This window comes from Mustela nivalis (assembly GCF_964662115.1).
Source record: "Mustela nivalis genome assembly, chromosome: 5".
Lineage (NCBI taxonomy): Eukaryota > Metazoa > Chordata > Mammalia > Carnivora > Mustelidae > Mustela > Mustela nivalis.
The window spans coordinates 89,618,487-89,637,827 of NC_139024.1; the positions used below are offsets into that span (position 1 = coordinate 89,618,487).

General features: G+C 52.8%; 1 long non-coding RNA gene across 1 annotated transcript; it reads left to right on the forward strand.

Annotated features, from left to right (window-relative positions):
* The first annotated feature begins 629 nt into the window (after positions 1–629).
* Positions 630–7,769, forward strand: LOC309866009. Its single transcript, XR_014312368.1, has 3 exons — positions 630–974; positions 3,409–3,525; positions 6,949–7,769. It is a non-coding gene; the product is annotated as an uncharacterized lncRNA (long non-coding RNA).
* Positions 7,770–19,341: the final 11,572 nt, after the last annotated feature.

The following is a 19,341-nucleotide window of genomic DNA, read 5'->3' on the forward strand; positions in this document are numbered from 1 at the left end:
AGGTCTGCTAGATTTCAGACTCTCGTCCCTCCCCTTCAAGCCACCTTCTTCCAGAAGCTGCCTGGGAGGGTCACCTGGGCTGGGAGCTTCAGGTCCAGAGGGTAGGGGCTAACCTCTAGGGTGGCATGGGGAGTGAGCTCAGCGTGGGGGGCAGGGCTGATGGAACCCTGCTCATTGAGGGAGCAGGGGTGCTCAGGGGCCTGCCTGCAGCCTCCACCTGGAGCTGGGACACCCTCTCTTGCCTGGCTGGCCCATCTCCATACTCTTAGAGCTGTCTGCCTCTTTCCTCCTCTCAGCTGTTTCCTCTTCATCTCTGGCCTGGCTTTAAAAATATGTCTCTCTCTCTCTCTCTCTTTTTTTTTTTTTAACTTATTAATCTCTCCTTCACATCCTTGTCTTCATCCCTTTCCCTTCTCCCTGTTCCTATCTACCCTTGCCATCTCCGCATTTTCTCCCTGGACATCGCTGCCTGTCTGGTAGGCTTCTGCTGCCCGGCTCTCCTCTCTCGCTCTGTCCACTTGTTTCTCCTCCGCTCTCTGTCTCCGAGAGCTTCTCCTCCTCCTGCACCGGCCGTCTCTCTGTCATTCCACGTCACTCTTTGTCTCTCTCCCTCTCCCACAGGACTGGTGCCTGGCTCGGCGGGGACAACACGTTCCACAGTCTCATTACCCAACAGAGGTGGTGAGACCGTGAGTAGAGGCGACCTTCCTCAGGGGCCTGGTCCCTTGGCCCAGCTGTGCGGGTTGTGGAGGGAGGGGAGGCCTAGGAGGCGGTGGAGTGTGGGGGCCAACCCCACTCCCCTCCGCCCTCCTGGAGGGGCACTGCTCAAGAGCCCTGGAAAAGAAGCGGGAAAGGCCAGGCCATTTGTGCAGACTGGCTCCACTTGGCTTTCAAGCAGCACGTCTTTCTTCCAAAGCCAATCCTTTGATCCCTAGAGACATAAAAGGAGCCATCTGCATCTGTGTTGCCTACAGGTAATAGAGATGGGGAGAGTAGGGAGAGAAAGTGGGGAGGGCAGGAGACATCTGAGGGATGCTTAGAAGGGCCACACCAGGCCTCTCGAGCCCCACATTTGGGACCCAACTTCGTGCCTTCTTGAATGGGGAAACTCCCTGTCAATGCACATATATAATAACTAAATAAATGGGCAATTTTCAAGACCAAATAAGATGATGTGTGTAAAAACAACAACAAAACCCAGTAAAGGGACTTTGAGGGATTTGGTGTGGTGAAGAGCAAAGCCACATCTTACCTTTGAAGGCTCTGTGTCCTCAAGGTGAGTGTTCTCCTCTAGGAGGCTCCTAGGTTAGCCCCGGTCCCCAGGGTTTCTCAGCCACTGAACCCCTCCAGTGCCTAGGTGCCTCGGACACCCTCCATGTCAGAATGGATGCTGGTTGTTTCCATTTCCCTAACACACCCAAGGGTGGTAACGGGCGGTGCCAGACCTTTCCTCTCCCCTGCGGCCTCACAGCCTGACCCAAGTAGGATGCATGGGATGTCCTTGGTCCTAAGAATGCTCTCCTGTGGTCCCAAGGAGCCTCTGATGTTCAAAGTACTTTTGCAGATGCTATGGGACTTGATCCTTGACCAGCCCAGTGAGGAAGGTAAGGCAAGGATCAGTGTCCCCATTTTAAAGGCAAAGAAACAGGTTCAAAGGGGTCAAGTAACTTGCCCAAGGTCAGTTAACAAGTGGGATTGTAGTAAGACACACAGAGCCTGTCTGTAATCTGCATTTTACAGAAGGGGAAACCGAGGCAGAGAACAATGGAAATCCGAACCATAATCTCTGGACCACCCTCCTGACCCCATGTGGTAGACACTTATCAGGCGACACCAGGCTTTCAGAGTAGGGCTCGGGAGGCCCAGGACTATGCCAGGGGGCCTGCCAGGTGACTCACTGGGATAGAGTTCAATGCTATGATCCCAAATGTGCCCTTGTGAGAATAGGCCACTGATCCTGCTCACGGGTGACGTGGGGCTGAGAGATGGGCTGGATCACCCCTATCCATTACTTTCCCTCTGCATGCCAGGCTGAGCGCAAGCTTCTGCGTTTGGCTGCCAGGAAGGGAGAGCCGTAGGAGACAGGGCCAGAGGGCTGGTGCCATGGGAGCCTCCCACAGGCCACCCCAGCCCGACCCCACCTTCCCTTTAGACAACCCAGAGTGTCTCACATGTGGTATGAGAGCCTGGGAGAGGTCTGAGGACCCACGGCAGGGCAGACCTCTCTCCAACCACCATGGCTCTCAGGACCTCCAAATTCTAACTCGGGATCTTCCGGAGTCCTTGATCTGGGGCTCCTCCCTCCCTCAGCCCCAGAACTTCAGGATTAATGTCCCTGCTGCCTACGTTCCATGTTTTGTCTACCGAATCTGCCTCTTGTTATGTCCTGATCCATTTCCCCATTTTATTAATGAAGGAAGCCTGTGTCTGAAATATGCAGTTTCCAGTGTTACTGTACTGAGGAAGTGCCAGAGAAGGGCAGACATTTGACATTTGAGTTAGAGGCTGCAAATGAATGAGGGAACTGGTAGGATTCTCGGGTCAATGTTTGCAATACGGGAAAGAGCTCAGGGGCTTGGGCCCCCATGCCAAGGACACTTAGAGCAGTCATGGGGCTCATGGGGCACGCATACACATGCACATGCGCGCGTGTGCGCGCGCGCACACACACACGCACTGTGCCCCAGAAGAACCAGCAGATTGGGCCTGGGATGATGTGACTTGCTTGCCACCCCAGTCCCTTAGGCTTGTCTCTTGGCTCCAAGTCTTATGATTTCTCACTTGGGGCTGGTTCCCTTTAAGCCCTTCCCAGAGCTGTGAGGTGGGTCCTGTGCTGGGACTAACCCCCTATAGACTGAAGTCCCAGCCCAAGCAGTGCCGGACAGGTGCCCTGGGTAGGGGGAGGTCCCAGGAGATGAGCAGAGCTAGGGGCTGTGTGGAAGGCTCATCACACTAGGATAGTCTCCCGGTGTGGTAGATACATTCAAGTCCTTTCTCGCTCTGCAGGAGTGGCAAGGAGTCCCAGGCTCCTAGCAGCTGATGGTCCCCAAGCCTCACGTATGTTGCCTCCAGCTACACTCAGAGGATTTGTTTTTGCCAGTAGGTTTACATCCTTGATTAGGTTTGGCTCCAGCTAGTGTTAGAATCAGTGTTCAATCCTTAAGAAGGTACCGAAACAGGTTGAAGGGCCTCATATATGGGTCCGGACCTGGGAGAAGGTCACCTGGGAGGCAGTGGCCACCTCAGGTAACCCTTGCACTGTGCCATCCTCCTGCCAAACAGAATTCACAGCCCAGGGCAGGTGCTGGGAAGATGGTAGATAATGGTGGCAGGTCTAGCCTCCACCCTGGGATGGAGTGCAGCTCTTCAATTCAAGGGCCGGTTTTGTCTAACTCTTTCATTTCACAGATGCAGAAACTGCAGTCTGGGGTAGAAAGTTACCTTCCCCCAATCCCCCTGCCAGCAGGAGAGCTGGGAGTCAAACACGCCTCCCCTGTGTTTGTCATGTGAAGCTTCCTCCCTCCTGTAAGTAAGAACAATGAGAGGGGTGTGAGGATGGGACTACTCTGGCCAGTCCCTTCCTGACTTGGCCCATATCCTCTCTGGGTCTCAGTTTCCTTATCCATAAAATGGAATGCATGGCCTCCATGAACGCCAAGGTTCCAAGATGTAACAGACTAGAACATTCCTCTCTGGCCTCTGAGGCCTCAAGAGATGGGATGAAGCCAGAGTGAAGCAACGGAAAGCCGTAACTCCAAGACCAGGAGGCGCCTGGTCCAGGGGAAGGGGGAGTTAGGCAGAAAGCAGCAAAGTTAGTGCTGTGCCCTCCACCCCAGCTATTTTTACCCTAGAACACTGGACTGCAAGAGGTCTGGCTAAAAATACCAGCAGCCCAAGCCCGGAGCATCTTCCCCCTAGAGAGGCAGCATGGGGGCTGGCAAGAAGCAGGCTGTGGGGATGGGAGTTCCAAGGGCATCCATCCTTCCCCTTCCCAGGGCTGGGATGTTGGGGGTTGGGGGCACAACTGGGAGGGAGACCCTTCCCTTCAGAGGGCCTTTCCTTCTAGGCCCAAGAATAAGCCTGTTTTTTTGGTCATTTTTGGCAATTCTAGCCAGCCTCCCCCATATATATATATATATATTTTTTTTTTTTTACCCAACGTCATCAGAATCTGCTATGGTTTTACATTCTGTTCTTTTTCTCACTTACTCTTCATAACCATTTCATGTTGCTACCTGTCATTCTTAATGGCTGCATAATATTCCATCTCCGGGACATCTCTCTTCCCTGATCATTACGCCTTTGATGGCTTCCAGTGTTTCATTAGTATAAACAAAGCTGCCTTGGACATCTTTGTGCCTGTGGTTTTTTTCCTCCTTATTAATTATTTCTGTAAGATAAGTGTCCAGGTCAGCAGGCAAGGCTGTTTTTGTGCTGTTTGATGTGGCTTGCCAAACTGCTTTCCAAAAGTAAATGAAGGAGGTTTCATGTAAGGATCCCACACTGGACGCCAAGTACAGTCAGGCTTCAGGGAAACTGGAGCTGAGAGCCAACAAGAGCTCAACTGGCCGCCTCCGGCTCCCGGGGGCCTGCCTGTCCCAGCCTCTCCCTCTCTCTGCTCTCCCTGCCCAGGTATTTCTTTTCTTTTCTTTTCTTTTTGGACCTAGAAGAGCTGTCATCTCTGAGCACATATCATTTTGAAACTCACCACGCACATGTCCTGAGGACTTACTTTGTTCCAGGCCCCATACCAATCATCTTTATGGATTATCTTAATTTTCACAATCCACTCCTTGGGTGTAGGGATTATAATAGTCCCCATTGCACAGATGAAGAAACTGAGGCATGGAAAAAACTGAGTAACTTGTTCAAAAATGTAGTCGGTAACTGGTGGGACCAGGTCCCACCTCACTGGCCTACCTCATTTCAAAAATGTACTCCGGACCACTATGCCAGTATCCCTGGGAACACAGAGACCCCCAAATCTTCCAGCAACAGCCTAGCATTTCTGTGTCTCTGAGTTAGAATTCAGAAAAGGGAGAATCTGACTGACTTAGCCCAATCTATGGGTTGGAACCCTGTAAGTCAACGTCCTGCCCCCTGCGATGGAGGAAGGGCCAGACAGGGGATGCTGAAGAATGGGCTGGGGCCCACGGGCAGGCAGACAGACAATTCTGATGTCCCCTGTGTTAGACTCTGTTAAAAAAATATGAAAAAGGGGGGCGCCTGGGTGGCTCAGTGGGTTAAAGCCTCTGCTTTTGGCTCAGGTCATGATCCCAGGGTCTTGTGATAGAGCCCCGCGTCGGGCTCTCTGCTCAGCAGGGAGCCTGCTTCCCCCCCCCCTCTCTCTGCCTGCCTCTCTGCCTACTTGTGATCTCGGTCTGTCAAATAAATGAATAAAACCTTTTTTCAAAAATAGGAAGAAGGCAGGTAATTGGCGCAAACGCTAACTTGTTTGCCCCGGCCTCTCATTGGTTGTTTGTAAGCCTGAACACATTTCCATTTGTCCCTCTCCTTCTGGATGTGCTGTCCACACCCACCTATCCTGGTTACGCTTTCTATCTCACAGATGTGAATGTCGCACAGAACCGCGATGTGCTGGGAGGGGCTGCGTGCGGAGCGAGGATGGTTTCTCACTACATGACTTCTCTTTTGTCCTAAAGGCCTGGTGAGGGGGTGGGGGTTGACCGGCTTCCTAATCTGTGTTTCTGAGAAACTGACTTCTCCCTCCCCACCTGGCGTGTTATTTGAACTAGACAATCTCTAATGGGGACATCCCCCACCAGGAGGGTCTCTGCGCCTGCCCTCTCCTTTCTGGCTCCTTCTCCTGAATGAATTGACTTCTGTTAAGTTTCCAGGGCTGAACCACTTTGCTGCTCAGGCTGTGGGACTTGTCCTCGAGCTGCCTCCCACGTCTGCCCTCATTGCGCTTTTGCCTCATACTGATACTGGGCTATGGGCCCACCTTGGTCTCCAAGCCCCGGGGTTAGAACTCTTGTATCTGCAGCCCTGTTCTTGGAAGCTGTGCCACTGGACTGCTCAGAGGCTACGAGTCCTCTCCCACGGTTGACCAAGTGCCCACTGCTGTGGCTCTGAAGCGAAGAGCCTTCCATCAAGGAACAGAAGGCTGGGGAGAGATGACATGCAGCAAAGAAGGCTACGCAGCTGACACAGACAGTCAGGGCCCCAGGTCTGGTGGGAGACACATGGCTAGGTTGGTGGCAGAGCCGAGGCAGGAGAAGCCCCCGTGCGTGGGCAGGGATAGCCAGCAAATCTCGGGTCAGCCTCTCATCAGCAGCCACCTGAGCTGCCTGCTCTGGCCAGCTGTTCACAGCTGCCAGCTAGCTGGAGGACGGGGGCAGGGAAGGGTGGTTGGTGGAGGGGGCAGGATGGGGGTTGGCACCAGAGTTGCTCTCTGAGGCCAGGGATTCAGATTCACTAGGGGAATCCACTGTGGCCCCCACATCCCGGAACTCCGTCCAGCCCTTTGGAGCCCACACACACCCAGTGCTTTGGGATCTGGTGGAGAGTTTATGGCATCCTCTTTGGAACTGTGAGTGGTCTCTCCGGGGACCCTCCCCTGCCATGCGCTGGAGATGCTCAAGGGCTGTCCATGGCAGTGAAGTTGATAGAAGCAGTAGGAAATGGTGCTCCTAGGAGGTCAGCTGGCTTCTGATGGTGCAAAGCCCAGGCTGCCTGCCACCCATGGGTCACCCTTCTCTTTATATCATGAGCCATAGTTCAGGGTCATTTTTAAAATCTCTGCTCCTGTTGTCAGGAATATGGTCCCTTCTAACTCACAAGATTGGCAGACCGAATGTGCTGGGGCTGGTCATTTGTATCCTATGACTGAGACAACCAATTACTCCTTTATATCTCTTCTCCTCTTCTATGGTGATAGAAGTTTTGGTCTCCACCAAAGACTATATTTTCCTGCTTCTTTTGCAGTTTAGATGTGGCCCATGACTAGGTCCAGGTCAAGGAGATTGCAAGGAAGGAGCACTCCCTTTCACCTTTCCGTTTACCACTTGTTGGAATGCAGATGTGATGACAGGAACTGGAGCAGTCATTTTGGACCACGCGAAGAAACCTGCACATTGAGGAAGGCAGAACGACAAGTTTGAAGGCAGGTGTGGTGTGTACCTGACATGATTAAGCCACCGATCATCCTTGAACTACCTAGTTGGATGTTATATGTAGAACAGATCGACTTTTATTCTGTTGAAGCCTCTGTATTTGGGAATTTCTTTGTCCTGGCAGCTGAATTTATGTGCTCACTGTATGAGTGTGGTGGAATCGCCACATCTAGATGTGTCTGGTCACTGGTGAGACTGGAAACACCAGGTTTTAGTCGACTCTTACTTTGGTGGTCTCTAATAGATCATCCTTCCCAGTATTCACACCCTTGAGTGACCTCTGCTCACAATGACTCTGGACTTGACCATGTGACTTGCTTTGGCCCCTGGGGCCTTAGCAAGTGTGATGGCTATAAGCAGAGACTTGGCAAGCATTTGCACAGCGGGTCTTGTCCTCTTGGAACCCTAACTCTTAGGATGCCTCTTCTCCAAACCCAGCTGCCAATCTTGAGAAGCCTGACATAGCCATAAGGCAAGGCCACATGGAGGAGAACTGAGGCGCTGCCCTCGGCCCCAGGGGATCCTGCGCCCATTTGCCAGCATGTGAGTGAAGCCATTCAGGAAGTAAATCCTACAGTCTGAGGGGTGGACCAGAGACCAGCTGTCCCTGCCCTGCCCTGTTGCAACTGCAGAATTGGGATCAAATAAACAATTGTTGTCTTAAGTCATTAGCTTTTGGTGTAGCTTGTTATGCAGCACGAGGTAACTGAAACACAGGCAGATGGCCCCAGGCCCTTTGTACTGTCGGAAAAACGAAATCCACTGTGCTTCCTTTTACACGAAAACACCAAATGTCTCTTCCTTACACCTGGGAAGGTGCTAATGCTCTGGAAATATGTAGGAGTGGCTACTCTTCCCTCCAGAACCCCAAGCCCTCCCCTCGACCCCTGCCAGGTGTTCCTCCTTTCCCTTCCCGCTTGGATTTGTTGCTTCTTCAATGGGGGCGGGCTCCAAGGACCACCCATGCTTTTCCATAAAGCTGCTGACGTGCCCTATCAGTTAGATCAGGATTGGGCAGCGTTTGGCAGCCAAAGGCTAATTGTGTCTACAATAGCCTCCTCTGTGCCCACTTAAGTAAACGTTGGAGGAATAAAGGAATGGGAGAGCGAATGAATGACAATGACAAAAAGGAACTTACCTGGATCCCAACACGAGGTCATGGTGGGAGAGGTACAGAAGGGTCTCCATCAAGGGCAGGATCAGCAGAGAGTCTAGGTCTCATGAAAGATTGCTTTAGAAATACGTTAACCCTTTTAAAATATAATTACAGTGGCTGACATTCTTGAGTTCTTGCTATGTGCCAAGCACTGTGCAAAGTGCTTTAGGGAAGTGACTGCATTAATCATCTCAACAATCCTGGGAGGTAAGTCTTAGAACTTTCATCCCATTTTATAGATGAGGAAATCATGGCCCAGAGAGGTTAGGCAACTTGCCTAAGTGGGGATGGGAAGACTTGAACTCAGACATTCTGGCACCAGCCCTTGGGTGCTGACAGACAACAGGAGTCCCATATTCCACCCTTGGAGAAAAGGCCAGAACCTGGAACGCTTTAGGGTGCAAGCCCCAGAACCGAGTCTAGGAAGTGTTCCTGGGAACCTCAGAAAGCCTAGGTTAGAAGAGAAGAGGAAGGAAAAAGGGTAGGTGGTTCTAGGGTCCACGTGCCAGGCGGCAGGGATGCTAGCTAGCATTGGGCCCAGAGACAGCGCCACCCGGCCAACCTTCACCCGCTGCTCCCACTCACTCCCCAGAAATGAGCCTGGCCCGTTCACACGTGTCCCTAATGCCAGGTTCCAAGAAAGCCACCTAAATACCTGGTATTTGAGATGTAAAGAGACCGGCTCCCTGTACTTAGCGCTTTGCTAACTTTTCCAATTATAGCGCCCTATTTTCCAAAGTCTAAAATGGACATATGTTATAACTGTCTTGGGCCCCAAGGTTTCAGAAACACCCTTAAGGCTCCTGAAATACAATCGTATATTTTAGACTAATTCCTAAAGGGCCGAGTGGGGTTCTCTTTAACACCTGCCAGCAGTCACACAGATCTGGTCTTTGTTTGCAATTGAGCCTGGGGCCTGGGCACAGGGCAGCCTCAGGTGGCACTAGCTCTGTGCTGGGCTGCGTGGGAAGACGCACAGAAGGTAGATCCCAGGCTCGGTTGTGGTTGGGGGTTGAGAGGGAGACACAGCCCTGCCCTCAGGGAGCCCCAGTCTGAGGGGGGGACACAGTCCAGTCATTAGGGAGCCCCAGTCTGAAGGGTCTGCACTTGGGGGGCCCCAGTCTAAGGGGGAGGCACAGCCCTGCCCTCATGAACCCCCAGGAAGGACACAGCCCTGCCCTCAGGGAGCTCCAGTCAGAGGGGAAGCTCCCAGGCCGAAGGAGGCAGGACTATAGAAAAACACAACAGACGCCCTTGGAGTGGCTGTGGGATTCACTCCCGCCAGCTCTGTTGTCATGGGTGGGCTGGTGCCCAAAGGGCCCAAAGGGCCTGGAGGCAAGCAGATTGGGGGGGAGGAGGTGATAGAACTGAACTTTAATCGTTCCCTGGAGCCTGTGTGGCTTTGGGACTGCCAACCGGGGCATTTTCTGGTCAATCCCAATTGTCATTATTAAACATTTATTATACAAGGGAGATGTGCTTTTCTGGTCACAGCGTTTGGCCAGTGGGCTTGGTGAGTAAATGGACTAGAACTAATCCTGTAGCTAAATAGTGAGGGCCTCAGAAAAGTAAATGCATCACTTGCCTAATGGCTCCCACAGAGGAGGGAGATATAAAGTACCAGTCCTTAGACTGCCCCTTTTCCCCAGGCTGCCTAGCCTGGCAGCCAGGCCCCCAATGGCTTTGTGAACAGCTAGGGCAGAGACGACACTGGAGCTAGTTAGAAACTCCCAGACTGGGAGTTTGAGGAAGTCATATGTAGGGGGCAGAGTTCTGCTTGGCATCAGGAGAGCTGGGTTTGAGTCAGCTCGACCCTTAATTTGTAGGATATCACCCCAGGAGTTGAGAGGGGCATCCTTTCTCCCTAGAGGCCAGAGCCTGGAAGAGGAGGAAAAGGAGAAATTCTCCACTCTGACTGGAGACATGGCCCTGCCCTCAGGGAGCTCCATTCTGAGGGGGAAGACACAGCCCTGCCCTCAGGGAGCTCCATTCTGAGGGGGAAACACAGCCTTGCTTCAAGGAACCCCAGTCTGAGGAGGAGGTGCAGCTCTCTCCTTGGGGAGCCCCAGTCTGAAGGAGGAGGAGACATAGCCCAGGGACTCAAGAGAGAGAAGCACCAAATAAGCTTGGCCGTTGGGAAACAGGGTTCATCCCTACCCATCCACTTCATTACTTGTCCAGAGAAGGCCAAGGGCTCCTCAGATAATCATCTGGAATAAGTCATTCTGAGTCTGGACAGAGACCAGGATGGGGTAGGTGTTCCACCATTGCCTGGAGCCTCTTGTTGGCAATGCCAGCCCCTTACTTTGTGGGAATCTTGCCAGACATGCCCAGAGTGGGTGCCTACAGGCTCAGCAAAGTTTACTTGCCAGGCCATATCCACCCCCCACCCACCCACCCAAAAGGAGCTTTACTGACCCTGTTAAGGGCGAAAGACCACAAAAGGGGTTTATTTGAGTCTGGAAAAGTCTCCTTGCCAGACCGGGAGCTTTAGTCCTAGGCTAGAAAAGAAACTCTCCAGGGCAGGGATTTGGACCTACCTTGTACACTGTTTTACCCCCAGGGCCTAAGACCCAGCCTGGCATGTGGTAGGTGCTCAATAAAAAATCATTGAATTAATTAGAATCCATTTGCCTTTTCAACAGTAACTTAGACTCCTCTCCTATCGACAAATCTCCATGATAAAACTTCCCCAACTTGAGTGACAAACGCTCAAACTCACTTGCAAATATAACTAATTGAATTTCAACAACTGTCCATTTTGAAAGGGGAAAACCATGAATTTAGGCTACCATTATTGCTGTGTAATAATAATTGCCCTAAACCAGTTGCTTTAGAGACATTCTATCACTTAATCCTTGAAAGAAGGCCCTGGTTTCCAAAGGAGAATGGGGCTTTGGAAGATTACAGAGCGAACCTGAATTTACACCTCCAGGGAATTGTAGAGCTGGAATTTGAAACCACTCCTGGCTCAGGCCATCCCCCAGCTTTTCTTCTGAATCCTGTGGAATTCTTTTTTTCCAGTGAGTTTTGTGGTCCCAGAGGTGATTCTACAAAGCTTTGTTTAGCTCCTGTGTGTTGCCCTATCCTGGATAGGGCACCCATTAGAAGTCCCAGTCCCTGGAGCCACCAAGCCAAGGGACAGCGGAGCATTGAGCCTAGCGGAAGCTCCTGTGACATTTGACCCAGTCTCCCCGTGAGTCCTGCCAGGCCCGACTTAGGGACAACTGCCATGAGGACCAACACGGGATTATCCTCCAAAGTGGAGCGCAGGCCAGCCTTCTCCAGTTCCTCCAGGAAGTAACCCCGCCCTCCCAGCCCCCTCCCCACACTGCTGATGGAGTCAGGAAGGGGAGCTCCCTCTCTCCCACCTTGTTCTTCCTGGGAATCTTCCTGGGGCAGAGCTGAAGGGACTCACCCCGCAAGCTGTCTGTGTCTGAACTCTTTGTATTAGCTCAAACGTCGTGATCGGTCTCTCTGTTTCTGCCTGTGTTTGTAAACTCATCCCCCCATTATTCACTCCCAGTAGGCACCAGGAGCTCGCCATAAATTATTTCTAATCTCCATGAAAACTCTACCATCGTCATGCACAGGAAAGCTAAGATTTGGAACTTGGAGAGGTCATATAAACGTGTCAATGTCAGAATCAAGATTCAAATCCAGAGCTGTCGGCTCCAAAGAAGTTCTCTAAACCAGCCTTTTCCCAAGCTAGCTGTTTATCGACATTCGCGGAGAAGCTTTATACAAGTACATCTTCTTTACAACAACGTCATGAAAAAGAAAGAGGCAGCTCTCTACACATCAGTATGGTGCTATGCGTTTCTAGAATCTCTCCAGAGAGAAGGCAAATAGCTATTGCTGGCCCTGGAGGACAGTCCCCGGGAAGGAATACAGGAGAGGGACTTGCTTGCCACTGTATTCTTTTCAGTACTGCTTGGTTCTTCCTCCCTGCCTCCCTCCCTCCCCTCTTCCTCTTTCCTTCCTCTGTTCTTTTAACCTTTTCAAAAATATATGAAAATAATTTTTAAATCAAATAAAACTATGGATTCTGGGGCCTCTTTTGGATTTCTTATAAATTAAGGTCTCAAAGGGTTGGGTCTTTGGAAGCTGTATTTTTATTTTAAGTAGGGTCCACATGCAGCATGGAGCCCAACACAGGGCTTGAACTCAAGATCCTGAGATCAAGACCTGAGCTGAGATCAAGAGCCAGTTGCTTAACCAACTGAGCTAGCTACCCAGATGCCCTGGGGAATTAGGCTTTAAAAAAGCACCCTAGGAAGGCGCTGGAGCCCTCTGATCCCAGCCTCTTACAGGGCCTGACCATGCCTCCTGGCATGTCCCCACTTCCCTCGTTCCTAAGCTTGGTACTGTCAGCTATGTGTGTGACCGAAGGCTCCCTGAGACCCCTGAGGGTCCTCCCCTCGGTGTCTCCCTCAGGACCTTCTCCAGCCTGATGTCACAATCTCCAGACCGGCCAATAAGCCAGTGCCACCCTGGGCTGCGGCCCCTGTGTCCTGTGTCTGTCAAAGCTCGGAGGTCACACCAGCTTTCACACCTTGAGGCCACACATCTGGGGCCTGCCACACCCCTGCCTCAGGGCTCCCAGCTCCCGTGGTCAGCCAAGGCTATGTTATTCGGGTTCCCTCATACAAATAGTGGCCTCCGGACCACACTCTTCTGTTACTTGGCTTTTTCCCTTTCAGTCTATCCGGGAGATCTGTTAGCATTCTTCATAGCACATGGAAGGAGAGTAGCCCAGTGTGGCCCTGGGTTGAGGTGTTGGCATCTGTCTGGGAGTGGTGGGAGCAGGAGTGAGCTGAAGCCAGAATTCCTGGGTTCAAAGCCGGCGCTTCGGCTCTGAGCTGTGTGACCTGGGGCAAGCTCTTTATCTCTGTGACGTGAGGTTGGGAGGCGTGGGGACACGTAGCACTGTGAGGTAATGACTGGCACGTAGCAAGTACATAGCGAGTGTTCTCAAGATTTCTCCTGTCATTCCAGCCTCAGAGGGAAGGCGAAGGGGGGGCTAGTAAGCAAAGCCTCCAGTCCCCACTCTGCTTCTTTCTAGCCCTCTTACTAACTTCTCAGAGTCTCTGCTTCCTCATCTGTGAGGCGGGGATGACTCCTGGCTCACAGGAAGGGGCATGATGGGGTGTGGCACCGAGCCCACATGTGACAAACATTTACAGGAGGGACAACAGAACAGAAGTGGGGCCAGAGGCAGGCCGGTGGGCACAGGTGTCCCGCCTCCCACCACCTGCCTCCACCCCTAGTGAGGCATTACGGACATTGGGGTTCTGGCTGCTCCTGGCCTTCCTTCTCCAGCGCGCCCAGGGGACTCATAGCCTGAGGAAGACCCTAGACCACCTGGACATTCATTAGGGGAGGGAGATGGGCCGGCTGCTGCCCTGGTCAGCACCATCCATGCACCCCTCCTCCTGAGAAGCCAGACCTCGGGAGGCAGATCACAGTCCGAAGCCGCATTATTCACATCCAAGACAAGAGGCTGTTACAAAGGCCAGGTGGGTGAGGGCTCTGGGGCTCTGGAATGCCGGGACTTGGCCGAGAGTGGAATAGAACAAGCAAAGTCTAGGCTGCATGCTTGTATCCAGGGGGCCGGGCTCCTCTGAGCCCTGCTCACTGGCCTGGGAAGAGCGCCCCCCCTTTCCTCTGGGGTACCTCCGTCCAAGGCCCATCCTGCCCCTTCAGGAGCTCCAACCCCTCTGGGGATTCAATCGGCCGGTCTGCTTCGCTCTCCTGATGGAGGCAGGAGGAGGGACTGCTCTGGGCCTCCCTGAGCCTGCTGCCCATGGGCTGGCTGTCCATGAGCAGAGACTGTTAGGTGCTCCCCTTCAGACACAGTTACCCCGTTTTTGCCTTAGTCTAGTACTTCCTCATCAGCCCAAGCTCCCCTCAATAGACTGAAAATCCCATGGGGGTCGACAGGTGAGCTCTTACTCATCACCCTTCCTAGGGATTAAGTGGCTGAAGCTCCATTGCAACTTATTTTTAACCCCCCAAAGGTCAAGGACAGAGCAGTAGCTAGATGAATTGAGCACGTGGCTCAGGCACGTGCTGAGCTCTTCGCAGGTGTTAATTCGTTAATCCTCACAAACTTATGAGATCGAGGCCGTGCAGTCTTCGTGTATGCAGAGGAAACTGAGGCACAGAACGTAGATTGACTTGTCTCCCAAGGTCACAAAACTAGGAGGTGCCAGGATTCAAAGGCCTGAGCCCACTTTCCAGTACAGCGGGAGCACTTGGTGGGTGTTTGTGGGGTCCTTGTGGGAACGGTAGGACGCTGGGCAGGCACATGGGGACGAAGGGCCAAGGGGGGGCAGGCCTTGGTTTCTGGACTGGTTCAGGACTGACTTCAGCAGCTTGGAATCCGAAGCCCTCTTGGCCCTGCTTCTCCTCCCCCTAGCACTCACCTGGGCCCGTACAGATGACCCAACAGTAGCTAGGGTGCTGGTGGCGACGCGGGCCCTACCCCCGTGAGGACCTGGCCTCTCCCTGTCTTGTCCAACAGGGTCATGCGGTGTGGCCTGGCTGCCAATGGCTCCCAAAGCCCTGGGCCAGGTGTAGCATCTCTTTCTCCGCCCTGCTCCTTCACACGTTCTAGAAGCTTCAGTGGTGAAGAGCACAGACTCCAGGGTCAGACCACCTGAGTTTAGGTCCTTGCTCTGTTACATGGCCTTAGGCATGTCACCTAACAACTCTCTGGGCCTCACTTCTTCATCTCTGATATGGAAATTAAAACAGATCCTTGTAAGGATGGGTGTGAAGATTAAATGAGTTAAGATATGTTAAAGGCTTAGAACAGTGGCACTCCGGGACCAGCAGAAGGTCTCGTGACTCTTCCTTACATTTCTTCTCACCCATGCATTTAGACCGGTAAGTAAATAGGCAGCAGAGAGGCAGGGGAAAGCAGCCGGAGTACTAATGGTCCGCCGTCAGCATCACTGGAAAACCAGAGAGGAGCTGCTAGGACATCCACCCCTGCTCTTACAGAAAGTCATCCCCAGGTGCGGTGGGGGAGGGAGAGCCACACCCTCTTCACCGTAACCCTGGTCCTGAGACTTCATGCTGGCGTTGTCTTGCGCTCTGCTGAGACGGACAGCCCACAGCACCCCGTCCAGTACTTCGAGCTCAGGCACACCTGACCACAGGCACAGGTCTCTACTTGATGAATTTCAATGGATTTTTAAAAAATCTGTATCAAAGTCGCTTATGAGTCACCTGAGAGTCACTCGGCTCTGTAAGGTTCTGTAAGGTTAAAACAACAGACTCCCTCGGCAGAGGTGACCACGTTCACTTGCCATGACAGATTCTTCTGGTGCCTGCGGCCACACTCCTAGGCACAGCCTTCCCTCCCTCCCCCTCCATAATCCCCATGTCATTCTGGTTAGATGAGAATGGATGTGACCTCGTGAAAGCATTGACATCCAGCGGTGAGCCACTTAGTAAACTGATTTTTTTGGGGGGGGGGCATAACGTTTTATTTTCTCTGCAATTGATGATGGTTCTTTCGGTCATTCACTTAATTTTCTACGTACTTAGGAGGAATTCAGTGGCTCCTCGCTTTATTATACCTACCATCTGTTGAGCCCTTCCTATGTGCCAGGCCCTCTTTAAGTACTTTCCGTGTATGAACTCACTTCGTCCCTACAACAACCCTCAGAGCTGTACACTACATGATCTTCTTTTACAGATGAAGAAATTATGGTACAGGGAGGTTAAGTGACTCTCCCACGATCCCAGGTCAAGGAAGTGGCAGAGCCGGGATTTAAACCCTGGCTCTTCCCACTGCAGGGTCCGTGCCCACCTGGCCCCTCCGGGCCCCTAGGAGCCCATCTTCGTGCCGAACTCCGCCAGGCCCTTCCTTGTGCTCTTGCTGACTTCTGTCTCTGCAGCCAGACTGTACGCAGGGTGAGGACAGGCCCCAGGTCCTCTGCCCTGCAATGCTAGAGGCGGGCCCGACCCAGCAGATCTCCCAGTACTTAGCGGGATGGTCCTGCCCTCAGCTGCCTGCTAGTCCACGTGTTGCTCCAACTGCAGGCCTGACAGGTGGGAGGCAGGGCAGGGAGCAGAGCTGTTATGGTTACAGCTGGGCCTCCAGAAGCTCGAAAGGCCAAAGAAGTGCCTCGAGGCGTCACTGTCCAAGTTCTTGGGTCTGAACCCCTTCCTCTGGCTGCAAGCCCAGGGCTGTTCCTAACAGGCTAGGCTGCCTCCTACAGACACACACATTATGCGTACAAATATGCAAACATATAGATACATTACTCACATATGTTAATCATGCACACACATTTCCACACAAGCATGTAATATACCCATACAGACAAACACGCTTGCCTTTCATGCTTACATCTGAGCACACAGGCACACACATGTCCACACGTAACACATAGGCATGCCAATTACACACAGATGCATTCTAGCCACAAACATATGTTAACACGGAAACACATGATACAAACACATGCTTTATTTACAGACACAAACCCAGCACATTACATATGCACACATACGTGGACTCACATAGCGTGTATACATATGGCACATAGAAACACACAAATGTGTTGATATACGTATCTACACCCATAAACATACAACCCGCATTTGCATCACATTCTCACTCACACGTCATCACACAGACATGCGCACACACTTTTCATACGTAAAACACACAGGTCTCTGCCCAAAACACATACAAATAAGCACACAATATACACAGGCAAATATAGGAGCACATGCACGCAGCCACAGATGTGAAAACATGCACAAACACACCCACACTTGCACGCGCATGCAAATACACACACACAGGCAGGCAAGCGCGCATACTGGTGTGTGCCTGCCCGGCCTGGCATGCCGTGGAGCCGTGGGAGAAGGCCCACGTGTCAGCAGCTGTCAGCTGACTTGGGGGGAGTGTGTCTCCCGACCCCCTTGGGGTTGCATCAGAGCGCACCTCCCTTGGGCAGGGCTTGGGGTGGTGCCTGCCTTATTGCATCAGTGGCGGGAGGTTGTGGGGGAGATACACAGGCTCCAGCCCATGGAGGGTTGAGGATCTCTCAGACGTCCTGCCTTGCTCTGGAGCCCCACTTAGGTTTAGCACTGGTCCACTCCCAGGAAGTTCCAAGAAGCGGCGAGATTATACTCTTACAAATGAGAAAATGGAGGATGAAATTTTGTGAAAGCCTGTCGAAGGAGAGAGCGGATTTGAACTTGAGTCTGTCAGTACCTAAAGCTACCACCCTATGCTGATCCACACCTGAGAGTCTAGGCTTTCTGCACCTGTGGCTCTGCATACAGCAGCCGCCTGCCGTAAAGGTGTGCCGGGAGCGGACAAGGCTGTTGACCCTAAGGGTAGCAGCACCCCCGCAGCATTCCAGGGCCTGGGTCTGGCAAATGGGTAGAGGGCTACAAAGAACAAGCCCCAGAATTCTGAGGTGATGTGGACCCCCTGTGTGTTTGGAGACCCTGCCCACATGACCCCGAGCCCAGAGATCCAGCCTCAGTGCCCTCTGGGGACCACCAGCCAGGGAAGCCTGTTCACCCAGAGGCCCTTAGGCTTGGTGCCTTCCTCTCCCCCTTGGCTTCCTTCCCTAACCAGGTCTCCCCGCCAGCACCAGCACTCCCAGACACATTCCTCTCCCTCAGACATTCATTTCAAGGGCCCGGCAATTTCTTTGCAGGATTGGATTTGCCGCTCAGGCATTTCCTCGAGTGGCCCCTCGGCGTTCGCCCCCATCCAGATGGCATCCAGATGCAAACATCCCTCCTTTCCCCCCAGCTCTGGCTCCTCAGCTGGGGGAAATTAATCCTGAGCCCACTTCACACCCCCCTCCCGACATCACTGGCTTGGTTTCTCGGGCCTGAGGTCAAGGCTCAGGCTAACACCTCTCCCCGCTTCTCTCTCCAAAGCCAGGGCCTCTGGCTGACCTGTTATCTGCGTCTCTCTCGGCCTTTGTTCAATTTAACAGGTAATTGCTCTGTGAGCCAAAGCAAATGTCAGCACGATAATGATGGCGATATGAGGCAGTGGTGGCCCCGGCCAGAGGGGGGACGAGCAGCTGTGTTCAGGCAGCTGGTGGTGAGTGCCCTGGACCTCCAGTGGGGGGCTTAGAAAATGCAGTGAGGACACTGAGGCGCAGAGAGAGGAACAGGTAACAGATGTGCCGACAGTTATGGACCGATGTCTGCGGGCAACAATACAGAGAGCAGCTCGCCTAGTCCTGTGGGTGTGGTGTGATTGTTTTCATTTTACAGATCCAGAAACTGAGGCCCAGGATGGGGAGAAAAACTAACCAGAACAACCACCTATGAAATAATTTCATTTGCCAGGCACTAACAGAGGGATAGGCAAACCTAATCTTTGGGAAACTTTGAGAGCTGGACATAAATGTCCCCATCGCATAGGTAGTTGAGGCTCAGAGAGGCTTAGTAACACACACAAGACCGTATGGCTGCTTAAGTGGCAGAACCGGGCTTTAAACCAGGCTTCTAAAGCCCATGGGGCCTCCTGTGTGGCCCTGCTGGGTCGACAGAGCCCTGTCTGGGTGCAGCAACTGCCAGCCTGGTGAACAAAATCTCCAGGAGCCTGGGGGACGGTCCTAGGTGGGAACTCCTATGCCTGGGGGAGCCTGACTGCTCCTGAGGCCAGGTGCCAGGCCTCCCAAGTCTCTGTCCAGTGCTGGACTCTCACCCCGGAGAAAGGGCCAGCAGAGGCCAATCCCCAAAGGGACAGCTTTCCACTGCCCCAGGAGAAGAGAGCAAGGGCTGCTGATCTCCACTCAAACCCTCTGCTTCCCCTTCAAAATGAACATTCATACACCTTCCACAGTGGCGCTGCGAGGCTGCCATGGACATCGAAGAGGCCAGGAGTGCTTCCCTGGTCCCGGGCCCCCCAAATCCTTTTTGGGCTCCAAGTGGGCCCACTGGCCTCCAGCCAGCCAGAATGATGGGGCAGTTGTGCTGCACCAGATGGACTTTACTCTTTTTAAATTGTGCATAGTCGAGCTTCCCTGACAGAAAATGGGGCACTTGGCT